A 20,561-nucleotide genomic window follows, 5' to 3' on the forward strand; every position below is an offset into this window, starting at 1 on the left:
ACCTATTGTGTGTTTTGCCGAAGATCCAGTCTTTAAGATTTATCTAAAAAAAAAGGTATTCCGCTGTGTAGAGAGTCAGATGCAGAAAATAATAAGAACCAGCAGACCCCATGAAAATTCTACTGAATAAGAAATACATTTAATCAACAAATATGTTTTGATGAAGCTAATATTTTTTGGATAGGGCAAAAAAATCTGTTTTTTGGATAGAAAAATCAATAACATGCAGCAAACATACGTTTTTTAAAATTTCTATGAAAATAGTGCCCATTGTATTTTAAATATAGAACTAATCCAAATGACATAAATTAATAAGTACTAATAAATACTCAAAAAGTGATATTATTGTGATACATAGTTCAATACAAAGTAATATTGTGATACATAGTTCAATACAAATAATAAAATCACATTGTAAGAGACAATCTATAATCCACTCCTCTTGGCAAACAATGTTCTCTCGTTGTTGAATCTTTCTTTCGAATGTTCCTTTTTACACAACATTTCACTGACTTCTTTTTATGGTGAACATCGAAATTCCGAAATGCAATATTGGGGTGAACTTTTGGTTTTGTACATCGGGTAAACCTTTTAACGTTAGATGTCTCAACGCAAATGCGAAAACTTTTTAGAACCTTGTTGTTGAATTTTCATATGCAGATGATGCGGACCTTGTTTAACATTCAGAAGCAGACACACAGATGATTATGGACAAGTTATCAGAGGCTTGTAAAGTTTTTGGACTTATCATTAGCCTCAAAAAAACTTATGTTATGTAGTTCCCTCCTATAGGAATGTCATATGTTGAACCAAACATCTTGGTTGATGGTAAGAAGTTAAATGCCACGGACGATTTTGTATATCTGGAAAGTATGCTGAGTAAGGACTGTACGCATGATGCTGAGATAAATCACAGAATAGCCAAAGCCAGTTCTGTCTTTGGCAAACTGGAGAAACGTGTGTGGTCAGATCTGGGAATCACATCAAAAACGAAACTACATGTTTACAGAGCATGCGTTATCACTTAATATTAACTGGGGGACTCTATCGCCTGACACTATAGTTCTTGAACGATCAAATAGTACTCGTCTCGAAATGAAAATCATTCAAAATCAGATGCGCTGGACTGGACACTTGGTTAGAATGGAGGACAAAAGACTTCCTACACAACTGTTTTATGGCGAAGTAGATAGGGGTAAAAGACCACAACATAAACCAAGAAAATACTTCAGATGGATGTACATAACTGGGAAGCCCAAGCGAAAGATTGATCACTATAGAGAAAACCATCAGAGAAAGATGCAAGATTTTTGAAGAGCAGCGTGTAGATCATGCGGTCTTAAAACGTGTTTTAAGAAAGCAGAACAAAAATACAACAATATAAAACAGGAACGACACTTTTATGAGGAGACTTTTACAACACATCCGGTAATGCTAAGTTGTCATATTTGTAGTCTAATCTGTAAATCTAAACGTGGCCTGACACGACATTAGAAGATTCACAATATTATCATGCAATCACCTTTACAAGAAGGAAAGTTTTTATGTCACATATGTGTACTTTCATGCAGGATTAAAGCTGGATTAAAAAGTCACCTACGAGCACACAGACACACGACACTTAACTGATGGCAGAGATGGCAAACTACTGTCAAGAAGTAGCAATCATCTATATATATAAAAGCGAAAATGTGTGTATGTATGTATGTATGTTCGCTTTTTTGTGTATGTCTGTAAAAGGCTTTTTTCGTCGGCCTTCTTGCTCGGCTTGCTTCTTCTTAAAACTTTTTATATCACGTCTAAATGATAATATCTACAACTTAAGAATGAGGATCGCGTGTGTATTTAATTTGCCCGACTTTCACTCACTATATTTTCCAGATATTTCGATCGCCGCGTGTTTCTTTTGCTTTTCAGTATAAAAAAGCAAAAACTGGCTTGTAGCCGTGTCATGTTTCAAGGTCAGACATCACGCAACTTAAATTTCTCGCACCTGTTAATTTCATTTTATAAACGTTAAATTAAGATGCTTTTCATTCATCTTCTCTCGTGGTCGAAATGGTTAGGTCCCAGGGGTTTTTTTCCATTTCGTTTCCACCTCCATGTCAAAGGTTCGGGTTTCAAGCCTACTTTCCTACTAAAACTTTTTTCTTTTAAACCTCCAAACACCCGGCCAACGTTTTTTTTTAAAACAGGGTTGCTTTGATCACCCCTCCCCCACCCAACACACACACCTACAAACACCCGGGCCACGCCGATACCCCCCGCTAGTCTATATATATAAAAGCGAAAATGTGTGTTTGTATATATGTATGTGTGTTTGTATGTCTCGCAAAATCTTTCGACACGGGTCACGGATTTTTGCCTGATTGGTATCATTTTAAACTTCCAACTTTCGCCTGACAAATATCGAAAAATTGGCCAAAAATGTTAATTCCTTCACCCTGAAATCAGTAGTTTTCTACAGGGGAGGGGGTCAACAAAAACCGTCCTCTCATGACGAGTTCGTTTCTATGCATGCATAATACGACGTTGTAACCTGATTTACTTTAAATATTTGAAAAAGCGACACAATTTCGTCGATGTTATCTTAGCTCAGTTAGAGCGCAGCCTCATTATCTAAACATTTTGGGTTCGAATCGTTGTGTGAGATATCTTCTTTTTTTTTGGATTTTTTAAATTTTAATATTGAAGCAGGGTTATTTAAGCCATTTTTCATGTTTTTCAGATTTTTAACGTTCATTTTTCTGTTTTTTTTTCAGGTTTTAATTAACACCCCCCCCCCACCCCCGCCCGACTACACACACCCAAAAACATCCGGGCAACGTCGGGTACCCTCCTGGGGTTATTTAAGCCATTTTTCACATGATTTTATTTTTGGTTTTTATTTTTCAGATTTTTTAAAGAAGTTTTAACGTTCGTTTTTCTGTTTTCTTTTTCGTGCTTTTTTTTTTTATTTTTCCCATTTTTACATTTAACATCGTTCGTTTGCCTTAAGTTAGATTTTTTTGGTGTTTTTTTTCAATATTTACTTCGCTTATTCTTATGTTTTGATTAACACTCCACCCGAGCACACACACCTCTAAACACCGGGGCAACGCCGGGTACCCCCCGCTAGTCTATATATATAAAAGGCAAAATGTATGTGAGTGTGTGTGTGTGTTTGTATGTCTCACAAAAACTTTCGACAGAGGCCACGGATTTTCGCAAACAGGTATCATTCTAAAGCTCGAACCTCCGGCCGAAAAATATCGAAAAATTGGGCAAAAACATTTCTTCCTTCATCCTCAACGGCTCTCTTTTTTACAGGGAGGGGTGAAAAAAATAGTATCTTCATGATAAGATGGCTTTACGCATGCATCAATGCGCGCAAAAGACGTTGTACATTGAATTCGTTTAAATGTTATAAAAACCGACCTACTTTCATCCACGCATCTATAGCGCGATGGGTTAAGTGACAGCGTCGTTATCTAAAGATTTCAGGTTTAATCCCAGTTATCAGATATATATTTTTTCTCGATTTTTAAACATTTAATATTGAAACGAGGTTATTTATACCATTTTTTTTTCGCTTTTCGCTGTGTTTTTTTTTTTTTTTGTTTTGTTTTTTCCCTTTTTTGGGTTTTTGTTTGTCCGATTGTTTTAAAGAAGTTTTACGTCCGTTCGCTGTTTTATTTGTTTTGTTTTTTCCAATTTTTTAAAAAAGTTTAAACAGGGTTATTAATTCGCTTATTCTTTGCCCCCCCCTACATACACACCTCCCAACACCCGGACAACGCCGTCCTTTATTTTTTTTGGGGGGGGGGTTGTTTTTCCGATTTTTTTAAAGAAGTTTTACGTTCGTTGGCTGTTTTTTTTTTGTTTGGATTTTTCCGATTTTTTAAAAAGTTCTTTACCCCCCCCTACACACATCCTTCAAACACCCGGGCAACGCCGGATACCCCCACTAGTCAATAATATAAATCTCACCTGTCTGTTTAAATGTATGTATGTATGTATGTATGTATGTATGTATGTATGTATGTATGCCTAATACTTTTGAGAGAAGCGACGGATTTTTATAAGATTGCTATTGTTTTAAAACTTGACCCTTCGGATAACAAATATCGAAAAATTAGCTAAAAACATTAATTCCTTCACCCTCAACTGGGCACTTTTCTACAAGGAGGGGTCGCTTTTTTCGCCGATATTTTTAAAAGTCATTCCATATTTTCGATTGACTAGCCTTAATTTAAACATTTGTCACTTCCCCTTTGGCGATGGACACAACGACAAAGACGTCACGTTTTTTTCCTCCTTCGTGGTACGGGTTCCAGTCTGCCTGCCTACTACCGTTTTTTTTTATGCTCAACACACACCTCCAAACACCCAGGCAACGCCGGCACCCAGCTGATCTTCACTATACTGTCACTTCATGGACTCTTTCCGATACTATCAATAGTGGTTAATAGAAAGACTATTAAAATTATACCGATACTATCAATAGTGGTTAATAGAAAGACTATTAAAATTATACCGCAGTGAAAAAGTCAGACCTGGTGTCGTTATTTGATTGAACCAACATTGCTTTTGTCCAACAGGAAATTGCTGTGAATTATTACTGGTGTCCATTTTAAAAGGCTATTATATTTATACTACACTAAAAGGATGCTCCTCTTTGGCAGATTCATCATCATCATCATCATCATCATCAATTTGCAACCGCAGTCGAGATGATGGAGCTTGATGAATTGCATCATCTTTTCATACGATTGTTAATGTGTGTACACAGCACTACTACACACATCAGAAAGCAGGAGGACTGACCGAACCTTCCAGTTACATACAGCGCCCTGGAAATCCTAATTGGTCACCCATTTGCCATGTCTGTACTTGTCATATCAATTTTTTCTAATGACTAAAAATCACAGATTTTAACAGATTTTAATTAAAATATGTATGAAATACATTCTTCAGCCAAATTACAACATAATATTTTATGTAAAATAAACAAACAGATATTTGTTTATTGCACATAATATTGCGTTACAATTTGGCTTAAAAACGTATTTCATACATATTTTATTTTAAAATTTAAACAATGCTTATATCACAGAAAACACAATCTTGACTAGATTTTAATTAATTTTAATCAGAAAAAAAGTATTTTGCCCATAACTTCAGTTATACAAGATCTATTTTAAAAAAATTTTCAGCATAGCATTTTGATTACTTTGAAGAAACGATTAATTAATGAGTTATGCTTTTGCAAAGCAATATGCAAATTAGTTAGCTATACCACTTTGATTGTATGTATATGATCAATAAATTAAAACCTCTTCTTCTTCTTCTTCTTCTATATAAAATTGAAATAAGCGATTTGATTTCACAGTTGGTGTAACTTTATAAATGTGCAGACAAATATATTTGGAGCGATTTAATGCTGAAACCGATTGTGACGAACTGATTGTTGAACGAAAGTCACTATTTCATCCATAGCTGGGGGGCGGGGAGTTATGGGTTCATACTTTTGTTGAATTCTATTAGTATAAAAATAAATAAAATAGATTCGTCCACTTGCAGATCCAATCAAGTTATCTATGAAAAAACGATGTTTATTTAGAACTAGCAGTTTCACCCGGCTTTGCTCGGGCCCTATGTACTGTTCATAAGATTATATGCATGTGTATATATTAAAAAGTGTGAATATGTAAAGTAATGCCTTTCTGTATAATAGTCTTCCTTAACTACCATAGAGAAAAGACAGACAAACATTTTCACTTTTATAGTTATATAGATAGATTGGATGCAATATATAGTAATGATTTAAAAAGTACACAAAAAAAAGACTCATGCGCCACCACCGAGAATCGAATCCAAAACATTCAGCTCACGATTTATTTTGCCTCTGCCGTCAATGACTGGGTTATGAAAACATGTTTACTGAAAGGCTAAAAATTAAAACATGAACCAATAGCTACTACGTTATTCATTCGTAATACCGGCGTTCGACCTTCACCTGGCAAATTTCATTTTTTTTTTTTAATTTTCACACTTTTGCACCTATTTTTCCGGGATAAAACACAAATATAAAGTTTTGCATGGATTCAAATACCTTATATATGAAGTTTCATGTCTGTAGACCAAAAACTCTAGGAGGAGTTTGGTAGGCAAAATTTGTTAAACAAAAATATATACGTATACATAAATATATATGGAAACAATTTTGTGATTACTATAAACTTTTTATGCAAATATTAAGCAAGTATAAATCATGTAGAATATCTGCATGAATATAATTACACGTAATAGTCAACTAAAGATGATCATCGCATTAGAAAACCGAAAAAAACTAACAGGAAATTAATTAAAATGAATGTTTAAAAGAATATGCAAATTAGCTATATCTTTTGCTAGTGAATGCATTTCCACAACCCATATATAAGAAAATTGTATTTTCTTTTTAAATAAATAGAAAAGGGGTTTTTAATATGAATATCAATACACACAAAAGGAAAACGAATTTATAGGAGTATAGATAGATTACATTTATTTTTAAAAATATAGAAAACTTCCTGGTGTACATACTCATCACAGAACGAAGATGTCATATTCTAAAAATCACATAAATTGATCAAGAAGTTTGTACTTTTTTTAAACTAACAAAATTAAATTTTATGATTCTTACCAATTTTCATACTAAATGTATTCATAAAAAGTTCGATTTGGGTCTAGATACTTCATATTGAGTTGTCTTTCCCTTGTATCATGGCCGATGAAAACACTATGACTCGCTTAGTTACAAAATTTGATTTTCTTAGTTAAAAAGACATCTTGATCAATTTATATGATTTTTGGAATATGACATCTTCATTCCATGACAGTTACGTACATCATAAAGATTTTTCCATAGTTTTTTTTTAATTAAATCTAATTCTAAAAAAACGGCATAATCACGTTTGACACACCGGTTCCCACCAGATCACCAAAGTTAAGCAACGATGAGCCTGGCCAATACCAGATGGGTGACCATTTGAGAATAGTAAATACTGTATAGGGTGGTGGGACAGCACTTCTGCCTCCGCTACTCTGTGGAAGACCCCTGGAAAAAGTCGAGTATCCACTTCAGTCCCTCCCCCCAATCAGGGTAATGTGAGATCATAGAAAGCAGGTGACTCATGTAATACGGAAACAATCAGGAACAATTCTGTTCATGATTTTGTATCTCAAGCTGGGCAGAAGATCCCTTTGGATCCAATGGTAAAGACAATCGACTAGTATGGGCACTGCTCGGACAGAAAGAAACTGCAACCTCCTCTTTGTACAACTGCAAAGAAAGCAGTGGTAGAACATGAAACACTTTTGAGAAAACAGCATGAATGGGGTTGTGAATGATGAGCAACAATGAATTCATGAATGCCTTAAGGAAGAGAGAGAGAGAGAGGGAGAGTCATAGTCGGCAATGGCTGTACTAGGCAGGATCACACTTGAATGAAATTAATGAATTCTAAATAAGCACCCCCCCCTCCAAAAGATGACGGAAAAATTCTTTGCATTCTGCCATTGTGTTTTATTTGATAGCATTGGGAATGGAATCAGCTAATTACAAATCATGCTGATCGCTGAAAGTACATCTAACAAACAACATCAAAAGTAAAAGAAAAAGTATTATTTCCATTATAAGCAGCCACGGTATAACCTCTAGATTACCAAAGTTAAACAACATTGAACCTGGTCAGTACTAAATGGGTGACCATTTAGAAATACTAGGTGCTGTATTTGCTCCCCGCTTATCTCGGCATTGTTTCTGTTCGTCTAGCACTTCTCCCTGCTATTGGAATCATGCAGCTTTGATCCAAAAGAGGTGTAGTTGGAGATTGCGCAAACCTTGTTTCCCAAGAACATCTGCAACTATCCTTGTAGGGGGGTATCCATTTTCTCCCGAGACAGACTGGAGACGATGAATAAGCAACCATGATTAATGTCAAGATGTTTACTTCAGACAGGAAAAAGTTATAAGATAATTACTTTGAAACAAAAAAATGACTATTGCTTTTTTGGTTGTCTAAATATGATAGGAATAAACTGAATGATGCTACTTGGAATGTCAGTTATACTGCAGTGCCCCTGGGCAGACAATATTCTTGGTTTTACTATCTTTAACTAGGATGATGATGTTGTATATACAGCATAATCATGTTGACACACCAATTCTTGTTGGATCATCAAAAGCAACATTGAGCCTAGTCAATATCAGATGGGTGACCATTTAGGAATAGCAAGTGCTTTATGTAGGGTGGCGTCAACATTTCTCTGCAAGAGCTGAAAATCTTTACATCGGGAATATATGAGGGCGTGCAATAAGTAATGCCTCTGACCCACTTCCAGTTGTCTGATCAAGCTGAAATTTTGCATGTGCAATGATTTATATCTCTATGGGTTATGTGGCAAATTACAGCTCTGAACTAATTGTGGTTTCTGTTTTACAGGTGTTTGAACTGAGTTAGGTGTGAAATGGAGCCTGTTGAATGTCGAGCAGTGATCCGGTTTTTGTATTTGAAAGGACGCACACGACATGAGATTTTTGATGAAATAAAAGAAACTTATGGTGATAATGCCCCATCATATGACCTTGTAAAACGCTGGCATCGTGAATTCAAACATGGCCGGAAGTCTGTGGAAACAGCTCCCAGACATGGTCGCCCCCCTTCTGCCATTGATGAGGCATCTGTTCGTCAAGTTGAGGCTGCCATTTTGGAAGATCGGCGCATTACTATTGCCAAATAGCCCAAGATGTCAAGATTAGTACAGGGTCTGTGGAAACAATCATTCATGACCATTTGCATATGCATAAGGTGTCTGCCAGATGGATTGCCAGGTTGCTCACACCATTCCAGAAGCAAGAACGCGTCGAATGCTCGAGGATGAATTTGAAGATGTGCCAAGAAGGTGAGTCAAAGTTTTTCAAAAGGCTGATTATACAGGATAAAACCTGGGTCCATCACTATGATCCAGAGACCAAAGCCCAGTCAATGCAGTGGAAGCACTTGGACTCACCACCTCCACAGAAGGCAAGGGTGCAGCCCTCCACTGGCAAGGTCATATTCACAGTCGTCTGGGATCAGGACGGAGTAGTGATGACAGATTTCCTGACAAAGGGTACCGCAGTTACAGGAGCCTATTATGCTTCACTTTTGAGGAAATTAAGGGAAGCTATCAAAATCAAGAAGCGGGGCAAGATCAGCAAAGGTACCCTTCTCCTGGAGGACAACGCTCTGGTCTACAATTCGCATGTCGCCAGATCAGAAGCATGGGTGTGTAGTTATGAAATCTCCCTTATCCTCCCTACTCTCCTGACCTTGTACTCTGACTTTCACCTCTTCCCAGCCATGAAGTTGTTTTTGAAAGGAAAGCATTTCCCAGATGATGCAGCCTTGATTTCTGAAGTTATGTCGTGGTTGGAGGACCAACCTGGGGTGTTCTACAAAAACGGTCTCCAGAGCGGCATCAAACGATAGGAGAAATGCATAACTCTGGATGGTTCCTATGTAGAGAAAGACTAATAACATGCCAAGTTTCGTTGCTCTACTCCTATGGGAAGTGAGTCAGGGCATTACATATTGCACACCTATCATACATGCGATTGAGGACTGCTTAGGATTTGCATACACCCATGAAACTTCCTCCTTTAGAGAAAACCGATTCAACCCAACTAGAGTGCGTGTCACTTCAGTACAGTCATTACAGTAGTATGGTAATGATGTCTATTAGAAGTCTGATGCTATTAGATATCCAGAGAGGTTTTCGGTTGGCATACCCATTTTTGGGATTATTTTATGCTGTCATTTTGGTAAAAGATTTTAGACTTTAAATTCTTAATATCTTCACATGTTTATATTGTAAATGTATTTCTTTTCTTTTTTTTTTTGTAAAGAGTCACCACTTATCAAGGTACGAAGGCCACTCGAGGATAATGGTTAATGAATGCACATTACTCAATTGGAAAATATTGTAGAAATTATTAGTAGTGGAAATTTGGTAAACTGCACTACTGAAGGGGACGGCTCATTAAGAACTTGTTTACGTAGGACTTGAAGACGACCATATTGTAGACAGCTGGAAAGCAGGAAAATGGAACAGAGTTCTACAGGCGTAGTTTTAAAAAAGAAGCTTTGTTCATAGAATCTACATTTAGGTTCAGGCATAGATAAAGAGTGGGGGAAATTATTGATTGTGGTTTCAATGTTTTTCATGAAAGTCAAGACAGAGGGGGGGGGGACATAGATTGGAACTCAGACGTGCACTTACCATGAAAATAATAAAGCAGAGACAGGCTCGCAACATCTCTTCTGTGGGAAAGAAATTGCAGGGAAGAGAAAAGAGCATCTCCTACTAGGCTAGGAAGACTATTTTGAACTCTGTCAAGGTAGGATAAGGTACTTCTAGCAGCTCCGGCCCAGATGTGGCAACAGTACTTCATCCTTAGACGTACTTGGCTCTTATACAAGTAGAGAATTGCATCAGCAGTGAGATATCTACTGGAGCGGTAGAACGATCCCACCATTTTTCCAGCAGCCTTAGCAACGGATTTAATGTACATGTTTTATCTCAGATCAGGAGTAAAAATAAGACCCAGAAGCTTGTCAAAGCATGAAGCCTCCCCGAGAGCCATTCATTTCAACTGATGCCAGATCGGGATCAGAAAGTTGATGATGGAAAGATAGCAGCTTGGTTTTAAATTCAGTAAATTAACCAGCCACCTCTTTCCCCATTGCACCACATGCTCAAGATCAGAGAAGAGAGAATCAGAGAGAACTTGATTATTTATGGCCTTTGAAATGTTAACCATAGAAAGGAAGTCTCCATCGAGAGATTTGCTAATCTTATGATATAACTGTTAGCACAGCTGCTGTAGATCTAGCAGAACGGCAACCTTATGACATGCCACTGAAAAAGGTATTTTTGCTGAGGTGGTTGACTACTTCTTTGTTTAACACAGATTCCAACAACTTACTCATGCCGCACAGGAGACTGATTGATCTGTGCTGAGAGGGAGATGAGCGATCACCTGAATTTTTTAATACGGAACATACTGATGAGGTGTTCCAGAGTGTTGGGAAGAAATTCTTCTTAAGATAACGCTTAAATAGCTTTCTAAGTATGGGAACTTGTTCTGGTTGAAGCCTTTTGAGCATTGTAATATGAACGCTGTCAGGGGCATTTGCTTTACTAGAATCGAGGTTTCTGATTTGCTTGGCAACATCACGCACAGATATTTGTATGTTGCATAATGTTTTCAGACACAGGAAGAAATATGAGAGGTTGGTGGCTCTGATCGCATAGGGTAGAATTAGCTGCAATGAGTTTGGTTTTGTCTAATGCTGACGAGATTACCTCAGGTCCATTGATGATGGTTGAGATAGAGCACACACTTTTATTCAGAACCCTGTTTGCCATTTGCCAAAATTGGTGGGAACCAAGCTGCAGCTCAGCTACTTTGGACTTGACGGACTGAGTATACAACTCTCTTGTGTTCTTTTACAGTTGTTGCTGGCAGTCCTGAAGGTGGCTTTAGTCTCAATATATCTATTATGTTGGAAGCAATGGATGAAGTGATTTCTGCGTACCGTAGAAGCACATTCTGGAGAAAACTATGATTAGCTGTTAGGTTTTTGCTAGAATATCTTAACGGGTATGAATCAGTCTATACCTACAATTAACCATTCTGTCAGGTCTGATACTACAGAAGATACATTCTTTTTAAACATAGAATGCAGAGGCAGATCTAATATAAATGTACACCATGGAGTATCGCTATATTGTATGATGAAGAGGTACATCAGAGAACTTATTACATTTTGTTTTTATCTTTACTGAGAAAACCGAGTAGTTGGAAGATCCCAGTGGAAACAGAATATAGGATGAACATCGCTCAGGACAAGTCTAGGAGACTTGCATACTGTCAGTCTCAGGCACACGGGTGGGTTTGTGAACAATCTGTGTTGTTATAAGAATTGGAGAAATCGTGACAAAACCTCCCCTCATCATCTCTCTTGTTTGAGTAGGCTAACCACATTGTGAACATTGACATCTCCATAGACGTGAATGTTGGCTGAAGGATGAGCAGGCAAGATATGGTCAATTTTCTCAGATATGCACTTAAAGATAGGAACTCCGCGGTTGTGTGGGTGATAGAGGGCAAAAATTTAAATACAGTAGTGTAAGTAAGTGCAACCCGGACGCACATATAGGGTTATTTAGGATCTTTTCTGGAGATGTCCCTACCATATGGAAAGCCATCTTTAATGTAGGCACATATTTCATGCCCATGGCGATCTTGGAGGTCAGATTTGGATGTTAAATTAGAATATCCTTTAATTATGAACTCATCTAGAGAAATAGTCGGTCCAGTGTCAGTTTCCCTTAGGAATAATAGATCTGGTTTGGTCTCCTGTAAATGGATTTCATCCTCTGGAACGTTGAAACATAGACTCCTGATGTTGGAGGAGATATGATAGTGAGGGGGGGGGATCTATGTTGGAAGTTGGAGTTCTGCGTTTAATCCTGTATTCTTTTTGGAGATTTTTCATGATGGTGTTTTAGGATTTATGGAAGAGGTTGACAGACTTGGTTAGAGTGGGAAAGTAAGGGAGAGAAAGTAGTGAAATAATATTTTTTTGTAGCGCACAATAAGGTAAAGCCGTAACAATTACCCCCTAATATGGTATCGAAAAGCCCCACCAGAAGCTACTGAATGGTCCAGAATCCATTCACCAAATGGTAATAGAGCAGCACCAATAGTTTGAACCTGCCGATAGGACAGTCTCCTTAATGGTTAATCCAAGGTTCAGGTCCCTGACTATCAGGCGGATAAAATCAGCCCAGAAAAACGTTTACTTCCAACACACTTATGAATGACATGGCTACAAGGATAGAAAATAAAAACAGAAAATTTCCAATATCTCAGGCAACTGCTCATACAAAAATACTGCCGACCTAGAATACAGTTTTTTTTCTCCCTTTGTCAGAAAAATCACTCATTCTAAATGAAGACTAAGAACCAAATTAGGAGAAGTGAGAGTTATGCATCCATAATGCATTGTCTAAGCTCCATTAAAAAAATTGAAATAAGTATTCTACTTAAAATAAGTTCATTTGACCTGTTTAGGGGAAAGTATAGTGATAGGTTCCCCTCTCTCTAACTGAAATAAAAAAAGAATTCAGTTAGCAAAGTGCACATATGTAATTCTTGAGCAACTCGGCTGTTATCCTAGAGCCATTCCCGACTTCATTTGATTGAAAACTGTCTACCCTTTTTGCTAACATTGGACACTAGGTGGCGCTTTATTAGTATGACTATTTGAAGAATATACTAAAAGAATAGGGTCAGCAGTTTTTTTTTCTTTATGTAAAAGAACATGCGGGCAGACATTGATTCAAAATTGGAAAATGCGTTTATTTTGACAAAAATCAGCAAGCAAATCATAAACCGCAAACTGACAACAATAAATTAATACATAACTGAAAGAAAAAAAGACTGTTTAAAATATTTTTTTTTTGTTTTTATAAGATTGGTTCGTATAGGAATTCTTTTGTGCACATTTTGTGAATAATAAATTCTGCATGAAATTCCTTGAACTTCCTCTTTTCACTCTGAACTCTTGAAATCACATTAGCACTATCCCCATCCTATGCTTCAATGGTATCACCAAGGTAACAGAACTACTTCTTAGCAATGCCAATAGCTTCACCATCCACATATACTTTCTACAATTCTGTATTCTCATCTCTCTTCATTGTCTTACACTTCTTGCAAACAAACTGGTTATCCTTTGTGATTAAAAATTAGTACAAACCTGATTTTGTATGGCATGCAGTGTTCGCATAAGACAAGAAGAATAAAGAAAAAAAAATGATCGATGCGTTTACTTTTAAGCTGGTGATCTTATGACGTAACGAGACTTCAGGGCATCTCATATGCATATGAAAGACAGACGGTTGCAATAAGAAGCCTGTTGATCAGAGAAGGTCATTGTTTTTGACAGAAGTGAGTTTTGTCAGATGTGTATTGAATTTTTATACCGAGAATTGTGAAGAAGGAAAAGAATAGTCCACTTAAATTGTTGGGATACTGTAGAATATTTTACAGCATTTTTTTCTCAACCTACCAGTAATCCCACTGCACTTATTGTAATGCTTACATATACCAGAAAAAATCGCATCAGAATTCTTTTCCACAAACTGAGCAGGGAAAATTTTCTTTTGCCTGGAGCTTTTTAACACCACAAGCACTGATCATCATTTTAGTCTTAATAACATTCACTCTCATGCCTTTACTTTCCGTAACATTCCTCCAAACAAAATACCTGACTGCCACTTAGTGTAAATTCATGGTTGTTAATAAAACAATATAATGCTTAGGTAATCCGATAATTCACTCATACATTTCCTTTACACGTGGCAGTATCTAGTAGCTGATGGCTCAAACGCTATAATGCTCCATTGCTGAAAATTTAATTGTGTTGAAAATCATAGTTGGAATTCCAGCTTCTTTCTAGCTACACTAAAGAGCCTTGATACGATGAAACAGCTGTTTGTGAATGAACGATATGTACACTTCAAGAATTCTTCTAACAGAACAGCTTTGCACCACTTTTATGTCCCTTTACTAAGATAAAAATCAATTTATAATGCTACTAAACCTATTGTCTAGAATCCCTATTCTAATTTTGATCAAAATCAATTAGATGATTTAGATTCTAGAAAAAAAAAAAGAAACGAAAGCATATTATCCAAACACTGCTCATGTGCTTTCTTATGTTCTTTAAAAACGGTATATAAATAGTTCTTTTTTTTTTTTTTTAATATACAGTGATTTATATTGGTTGGCATGCTAGTTAGCCACCTCATTTATATTATATATTGATGAAAACAGTCTAGGGTTTTCTACTATCTGTTATAAACAACTCTTACACTTAGAAAGAGCACTTGTTAGTGGATATTATATCATGATTCAAAGTGTGGTAAAGTTCAGTCTATCTGTGGCACCAATGACCCTAGAGTAAAGTTCAGTTTGTCTGCAATGCCAATGACCTTAGAGGTTGCTAACGGTAAGTTTGCCTGCCAAAAATGATTCTATTTTGTTTTAAGTGAAGAAAATATATGACGCAGAATTTATGAACGCCAGATAATGCCATTTTGAGTTGTAACTGAGAATTTCGTGGCCACAACTGAGTTAGAAACTGAATTATTTTCTCATGGCTTTGGACAAATTTATCTCCTCTACTCTTCGTAATGGGAGCGGTACGTTGTTTCAGCACAACAAAACTGGGAAGTTACTACTTTGTCTTTTGGCAATCTAATCTAAGCATCGAATTATTTCTGTAAACTGAGGTATTAGCATTATTGCGAAGTTGTCAAGAGGACAGGCCCTTCTGACAGGGAAGTCACAGACACTTCAAAGAAAGTTATCTTTGCAGTTTCGGCAAAGTGCTTGGTCAAGCCCTCGGAATTGAGAATTTGTCTTAAATCTCCTTGTGTCAAATCTATCATCAGATCTTTAAGCTGTTACCGCTGTCTTTTAATAGTTCTAAGGTTTAAGGCAGTCAAATTCAAATACAGGCAAAAGGTAAGAGTTATGAATAAAACACAGTATTGATATTCCAATCATTGCACACACGCACTTCTGTTCATATAAAGTTAGATTATATCTATATGCTTATATCTTTTTAAGTACAGGACTCACTCCTAAACTGGTATTATGGATTTTGGAACACAGCAGTAAGGCATAAGGTGGGTAATGCGAGCAATATTTAGTTTCATTTTGTTTTATCCTCAAAGGGGGGGGGGCAAATAAGACATCGAAGACCCTTATATCTTCTTAAGACTCCTTAAGCATAAAATTTAAATCGCATACATTTTCTAAATTGAAAATCATGTAAGGGATTCTGATCAAAACTGAAATAAAAATTCTAGACATAAAGTTTAGTAGGATTGTATCTTAATTTTAATCTTTTTAAAGGGACATAAAAGAAGTACAAAACTTTCTGGGGAATTGATTTTACTCGTCCTAGGACGGCTATATTTCTAAGTTATTATTTCATATATATATACGGTTACACATATGGGGTAACAAAATATATTTTTCATATATTTTAAGTATCTATTAAAACAGTGCTCAATATATGAGTAGAGCTTAGAAATAGTGGTAGTAGTAGTAGTATGTATTAAACTGTGGAAGATGTTTAATCATGTGCAGATTATTTATACTAGTTCTATTTTCGCACACATATATATATATATCTATATATCTATAAAAGTGAATGTGTCTGTCTGTCTGTGTACATTTCCCTACGCAATAACTCTGTCAATTTTTAGTCTATAGACTCGAAATTTGAAATACCGGGTACTGAGATTTGGGAAAATCGATGTGACGGGTGTCAGCCAGAAATTTGGCTGTTAAGGGGTCAAATTTCAACGATTTGACCTTTAAGAACTCTACCAAACTCCTCCGACAATTTTGGGTCTAGACACATGAAATTTTAGATATAGGTTCCTTGAACCTTGATCTAACTTAATAAAGTGATTTGAGCCCGAAACTATAAATTTTAAGGGGTCATAATAGGGGTCAAAGTTTTAAAAAATTAACCATTTTTTTTGTTTTTTTGCTTTTTTTGCACAGCATACACCTCCAAACACCCGAGCAACGCCGGGCACCCCTGCTAGTATATATATATATATATATATATATATATATATATATATATATATATATATATATATATATATGTGTGTGTGTGTGTGTGTATACTAGCAGGTCGCTCAGCATTGCCCAGTCATAGTACATATCGATATTCTATTTTAACTGATGCAGATTTCGTATTTAATATTATAGAATCAATTCTCTATTGATTATTATCCAATATATAATAATGATTTCAAAATAATAAAAAATATGACATGGGTACCATCTGCTAGAATCAAAACCACTCGATTTACCCTGTTAACTGTTTTGCTTTTAATTTTAACCCCTTAGAAACAATTTTTGTGTGTTAAAAACCAAATCGAAAGTATGCTACAGGTCTAAATACCCTATATACCAAATTCTAACTCTATAGACCAAATATTCAGAGAGGAGTTTAATAGTGACTGATAGCACACACACCGACAAGGCCACTCATATATGTATTTGTGTGCTAGATTATTTTCATCTTAAATTCTATGCAATTATGCAGAATATAGAAACTATGCATAAATAGAATTCAGCATAATAGTGAAATGAAACCATTCTTAATAAGAAACCATAAAAGACAAAAAAGTAATAAATTAACGCTTGTATTTCAAAGGAATATGCAAATTAGTTAACCTTTATATAGTCATTGGTATGGCTATGAATGAGTATATTAAGTTCATTTTAATATTTTTTTAATAGAAAAAGTAGGCTTTTAATATTAATGTCAGAGCAAAAAAAAAAAAACGCAGTGCGTGAGTTTATTCCCTATGAACGCCGACATAGCTGGACTGATTTTATTGAAATTTCACATAAATGTAATTTATGTGCCTGGGAGTGCCCTTAGATGCGTCTTGTATCAGAATACATATGGTAAGTATCGAAAATTGATAACTGAATAAATACAATTAAAGAAGGAGCAGTCCGAATTTGGCCAAAGTTAACACCCTTATACAAGCTAACATCATAAACGTATTTGAAAAATTTTATCACCTCAAAATCAATAGTAGGTTCTTTTATAAGACAGGGACGCATTTGAAATAAATGGTTTTCTTTAAAGCATAATTCATACTTGACTTTTTCATTTTAAACTTTATTTCAAGCCATTATATAAAAATAAATACACAAAATCAACAGTAGGTTTTCTACAGTGCAATGTAGACGAGAATGCATTGGGACTAAGTCACAGCAGGGAGGCATGTGAAGCTTCCGCCTGGTGCACCACAGTGTGTCTCCGACTAGAGCAATCACTCAATCAATTTGAGTGAAAAATGAGTGATTTCACAGATTTCGATAAGAAAAGTATTGGGAGTGTGAAATCTCCGTTGACTTTCATTCAATCCCAGGAAACGTTGGATTTCCCTGCTAGTATATATATATATATATATATATATATATATATATATATATATATACACACATCCCAATGACTAAAATAAAGATTTTATCTACTTTCGTTTTTTTATATCAGTAAATATCTTTATCTTTTTTACTGTTATATGCATTTCGTTGACCATGATAGAAGAACTGTCTTTAGTCAATCAGACAGCTCATGAGGGATGATAAAATATCAATAAGAACAAAGAGTTCAAAAGCAAAATAAAAGGAAGAAAAAAATGGCAAGATGAAACATTCACTTGAAAGATTATAATCAGAGAAAATCCCTCCCTTTACAAAGAGACATCTGACCCCACCTGGAAAAGTTCGCAAGCTTTACTCTTGGTTTAGTATATGTACTAGACTACCCATTGGCTCTCGATGGTGAAGAGAAAAAAATGTTCAAAATAATTAGTGATTTTGATGATAATCAGAGAAAATTCTCCCCCTTCCAAAAGACATCTGGCACTGGGGATTTTTCTGATTATAATCTTTCAAGTGAATGTTTCACCTTGTCTTTCGGGTTTCCTGCACTGATGATTGCAGAAGTATGAAACATTAGTGTCCGTATACATGAAAAATAATTATCTATGATTTATAATTATTTCAACTCTTTTACTAGTAAGTTCTTAAAACTTGAGCACTATTTGGGAAATAAAAGGAAGTCGGCTGGACTTGTATGAGATCGCGATTTCCGGTCACTCCACCACTATAAATCGCGTTAACGTTATGCCTGTATTTGGCTTTATAAATGTTAAATTTCCCTTGATTCTCGTGGTGGCTGATGGTGACACAGGGATAACGTTTCTGTACTAAAGGTAGCTTTGTGCAAAGTGTCGCCAATCATAAAACACTTGTGACTGTAGTTATATAAAAAAATATTTATTATATATATATAATGTAACTATATGAATTATTTAGTTGGATAAATGTCTTACGAACAGCTTCCAAAATTGAGTCTACAGTGGTCCTAGGATATGTTTTTTTTTTTTTCAGGTTACAATGTTGAATACGATGTTTTGGACCCTGGTTACGGTATTTACCCTGTCTTAAGGTGTTATTTATAATGTTATTTGATTATATACATGCGTATTATATACTGTACTATATTTAGCTACTAATTTTTAATGCCGTATCCTGGGGTTCTACTGCAATTTACTACTTGCAAAAGTACAGAAGCCAATATTCCTCTTTCAATAAAATGCGTTTTAAAATAGTTTCCATCCCATCACACTGCAGTATTTCATTCTTATTGTCTTTTGAACCATATTTGAGCCGGTCAAACAATGGCAAAGGGCAACACAAGGTAACTTTTGATGAACATGAGCAATGCTTGGAGTGACAGTTGTTCTTATATGATTGCAATTTAAAAGATGGTTCAAAGGTGACCCAGTGCAGATAGGATTGGTGGAAAACTGATCCATTTGATTTGCACAATATGTATCTAAAGACATTTCCCCAAAGAACAATTTAGTGATTTTTCTCTTGTTGTATGTAACTGAAAACTATATATGGCTGCAATATGCAATCAAATTTCTCAGTTGTTAAAAAGTTGTTGATCCACGCAGTATTGACAGAACAAACTTTTTTTTCTGTCAGAACAGACAGATTGCTCAAGTTGCTGGAATAAATTTTCTGTCAGATTCCAGATGCAGCTTAAGAGCCTGGGAGTGTGAACAGGCTTGTGTTTCTTTTATCGGTTGAAAAGGTTACATTGTTCTTTTCTGTTAAAACAATCGACATTTCCATGGCAAATAAATGCATGCAGAACACTTTAAAAAGGCATTATTTATTTTATTTAAACTACTGTTCTCATCTCGATTGTTGTTTTCACAACGTTTCAGCTTATGTAATCACTGATCTTCTTCAGGTGTATCTTGTCGAACTTAAGAATCATTCTGTCGACCTTGCGAATCTGCACATTTGAAATTCTGAAAGATACACCTGAAGAATGATAGTGGTCTTATTGGCTGAAGCGTTGACAAAATAACACTGAAAATGAGAACAGTAGTCTGAATAATCCAAATAATCCAAATTATCAATCCTCACCTAAAAAAATTCAGAAACTACATAAACATACAAATCAGCTACACACAAATTGGCATTTAAGCCATGTTCACATCCAAGACATCCGTATCTTTGCTTCTTAATGCATATAAAGTTTATGTGATAATCTTTTTGTGTCATTTTGAGGAGATTAGTTCAAGCATCCTTGGTTCTATGATACACATAGTTTTTACATAAAACATTTATAGAACAAATTTCTTGCAACAAGATATTAATGCATTCATGCTTTTAAAGAAATATGTCATTGCATTGTTATAAATATACAACTTTTGTCCACAAAATGAAAATCATGAAATGTCTATAACAAATATTTCAAAAATATAAATAGTGAAATGGAGCGAATTCAGCTCGACTGCAACATAATGGTTGGTGTGATGTGTCTATCCTATGGATAACAATAAACTCTTCC

At 35.6% G+C, this 20,561-nt stretch overlaps 1 protein-coding gene across 1 annotated transcript in view; it reads right to left on the minus strand.

The window, feature by feature from the left end:
* LOC145284444 (RAB11-binding protein RELCH homolog) overlaps window positions 1-20,561 on the minus strand; it is a 2,006,047-nt gene that overhangs the window by 322,625 nt on the left and 1,662,861 nt on the right. The window lies entirely within an intron of this gene.

This window comes from Euprymna scolopes, chromosome 9 (assembly GCF_053919585.1).
Source record: "Euprymna scolopes isolate OS-2025 chromosome 9, ASM5391958v1, whole genome shotgun sequence".
Lineage (NCBI taxonomy): Eukaryota > Metazoa > Mollusca > Cephalopoda > Sepiida > Sepiolidae > Euprymna > Euprymna scolopes.